This window comes from Cyprinus carpio, chromosome A13, assembly GCF_018340385.1.
Source record: "Cyprinus carpio isolate SPL01 chromosome A13, ASM1834038v1, whole genome shotgun sequence".
NCBI lineage: Eukaryota > Metazoa > Chordata > Actinopteri > Cypriniformes > Cyprinidae > Cyprinus > Cyprinus carpio.
In genome coordinates, this window is record NC_056584.1 from 29,198,479 (window position 1) to 29,202,061 (window position 3,583).

General features: G+C 32.9%; 1 long non-coding RNA gene across 1 annotated transcript; it reads left to right on the forward strand.

Moving 5' to 3' along the window:
* The first annotated feature begins 1,688 nt into the window (after nt 1-1,688).
* Nucleotides 1,689-2,544, forward strand: LOC122147353. Its single transcript, XR_006161592.1, has 3 exons — nt 1,689-1,780; nt 2,110-2,153; nt 2,429-2,544. It is a non-coding gene; the product is annotated as an uncharacterized LOC122147353 (long non-coding RNA).
* The last annotated feature ends 1,039 nt before the right edge of the window (nt 2,545-3,583 follow it).

The following is a 3,583-nucleotide window of genomic DNA, read 5'->3' on the forward strand; positions in this document are numbered from 1 at the left end:
TCTTCTTCCTCCTCCAGCCTTCCTCCAACATCCTCCTCGTTTGACACTCTTCCTCCTCCATCTTCATCCTCCTCCAGCCTCACTCCTCCCACCTCCTCTTACATCACCCTTCTTTCTCCTACCTCTTCTTCCTGCACTCTTCCTCCTCCACCAACTTCTTTCCCCACTCCTCCTCCTACACCATTTTCCTCCACCCTTACTCCTACGTCCCATTGCATCAACCCTCCTCCTCCTTTCAATTTTTCAAACCTTTCACCTACAAACCCTTCTTTCCCCTGCCAGAACACCCATGCTGCCCCAATCAATACAGGTGATTTTTTTCACTTAAGGAAAAAACTACAAAACTGTCACGCTTTGGCTCCATGAGGAATGTAGAGGAACACATAGACGAAGAATCAGATAAATAACATTTATAATAGGGAAAATAACACATCACCAATCTAAGCTGAAGCATTAACGAGAACTGACAAGTGAGAACTAAGACACAGACATATATATACATAAACACACACACACACACAAGTGATAACAGAGATGGTTGGATTAACACAGGTAATACAAATGAGGGAATTTAGAAGTAACCTTAGAAACCAACTAAAATGCAATGAGTAACCTAACCGAGTAAACCAGTGGCGGGAAACTGATGCTGCATTCACGCCATCGTGTAATTACTGTAATCTTGAGATGACAACACATGACGTTATATTCTAAGCGGTTCCCTTGGACTGGGAGTTATGTGTTTCTATGGCACCACTATCAATGCCTAAATGATGTATAATATATATTTATTTATTTGTGTGTGTGTGTTTGTGTTATTACAGACAGTTCCTCAACAATAATTCCAAGGGTGGAGGCAAAACAAAGAAAATGGATGTATAAGCAAGCAGGTATGACATACTTGGATTTTTTTTATAATAAATTATTTAATTTGATCACATTACACCTTTGTTAACATCATTTTATTGGCTGCCTGTGCTCTTTAGAATGGAGTTTAAAATTCTAATTTTAGTTTTTAAGTCCCTAAATAACCCCCTAATTAGCCCCCTCATATTTATCTGAACTATCTTTACATCTTTCTCAAGCTCTTTGATCTAGTAGTCTTAGATTGCTCACTGTTCCTAGATTCAGACTACACCAAAGAGAAGAGCACGGCTTTGTTGTTGCGGTCCCTAAACTCTGGAACATGTTACTAGTTCACATTAGATCTGTGCCTGCATTACAGATCTTTAAATCTTTGCTTAAAACTTTGCTTAAAAATTAATTTTCCATTGCTTTTAATGTTCCTAATGTACTTATTTTTGTATTCTGAGAACTTAATTTGTATGTTTTATGTAGTTTTATATTTGTTTTATGCTCTCAGTAATGTACTGATCATACAAAATAAGCAGCTCTGTTGACAATGCACAGTGCCTTTACTGTAAAAATAAAATATTTGGTATTATGCAAATGTGAAAATCATGTCATCCATAAATGTCCACTATAACCAAACCATACCACAAATTTATGTAAACAAAATAATTCATTTTTATAAAAAAAATCATAAAGGCTAGTCACCAAACTGTATTTCAGATGTTCTAATGTGAGTTCACTTCCCCAAAACGCGTATACGCGTTAATCGACTTTAGAGGTATTTATTAAGAATAGCTTACTGAACTCTTAATGTGTCATGAGTGGAAACATTTCCTAATTGTTATATATTTCTGTTGTAGAATGCCAAGTACATCCCAGATTAAAACAGTTTCCATATGACAAGATCATAAGGAGGAGGACATCAAAGGAAGTAAGATTAAAGTCATATTTTGTTGGTAGGCATGTTTAGCTGTATTTGTGAGGACCAAATGTCTTTTTGGTGATATTTACTAATAAAAATTATAAAATGTTTTTTTTTAGTTGTTGTTGTTTTTTTTTTTTTTTTTTGAAAATATAAAAATAAAGAACGTTTTCCGTGATAGGTTTGTTTAGGGGTAGGTTTAATATAAGGGAGAGAATATACATTTTGTACAGAATAAAAATCATTATGTCTATGGAGGTCCTCAAAAGTATAGCAAAACAAACGTGTGTGTGTGTGTATTTTACACTACCAGTTATTGTTGCTTATGTTTCTTAAAGGGTGTTGAAGAGGTCAAAGTAAGATGGAAGCCGTGCTCAGGATGGTATGAATTACATATAACCTGTACAAGGGCACACTTCAATAATGATACAAATGAGGTAAACTTGTTGTCAAAATCAAGGTTAATTCTGAAACACAAATATCTTAACTGAATGCAAAAATATTTTTCTATTTCAATAAGTCATTCTATTTAAGACAAAAATGAATGCATGAAAGATGTTTAATAAGTTTATTGCAATGCACTTACATGTCACAGCCTGTTCTGTAAATTTGTATATGATTAAATTATTTTTGTTTGTCATTTTTACCAATTTGTAGTGGGATGAAATGGACAGACACCTGGGAGCCCTACAATCTTTTATCTCCAGAATAAGGATCCATGTCCCTGTGCCTTTATCAGTGTTTATTCTGATTTTATGAATGAATGCTTATTCAAACTTTATGTACCTGTTCTTGGTTAAGTTACTGTGTTTGTTTATTGTTCATGTTTTCTTGTACAATATACTTTAAGTGCATGTAACTGTTTATTTGCTGTTTTCTAATACTTATAATAATTGATTGATATTACTTTTCAGTTTAAAAATCACTTGTGGTAATTTAATAAATAATCAAACATTGGTACTCTGATAATTTTTGTTTTATTATTATTATTATTATTTTTTTGCATTACATTTTGGAGTAATATTTTTAATTGGTGTTAATTAGTACATAAGGAAAAATAACTCAATTTACCAAAAACTACAACACTAATTGGTAAAGGTTGTAAATGTAACTTAAGAATTATTAGGGGCCAAAAGTGTTGTTCTTGTACAGATCAGGATAATTAACTTATATATATATAATATATATATATATACTATCTATATAATCCGTATATATAATATTTTAGTTATATTAAATTAGTAACAAGTAATGTTAACAGGCGAAAAAATACATTTCAAAATTGATATAGCATCAAATGTTGTTTACAATTAATTTTAAACATTCTATTTCCACGTCAAGTGAAAATTAATCAAACGTATAATTAATAAAAATGAACTGAGTCTATTCATCTGTATTCACATTGACCAAGGACTTGATTCACCGATTATTAGATTGAGGGAACTGGCATCTTGTTCTGAAGGCATGAAACAACCGCATGGCAACATACAGGATACAGACCAAACTTCACCTCTCATATAAGGAAGGTTTAGTGTCTCCAGTGTCAAATGAAAACTAACACTGTAATATAACAGCGTTATCTGGTTTATAATTTAACCCTGCTTCAATGGGTTATTCCTTTTTAAAGAGGGGGTTTCATTGCACTATGACGTTTCATTGGAAAACTAACAGGTGACAGGACTCGTTGAGGTATTTAAAGCGGATAGTGAAAAACGAGTTCATGTTACCAAGTGTTTTGCTGTTTTAATCATTTTTAGACGTTAGGGTTGCATAAATTAAGGTATACCATCTTGGAGCCGCATTTGTTTGCCC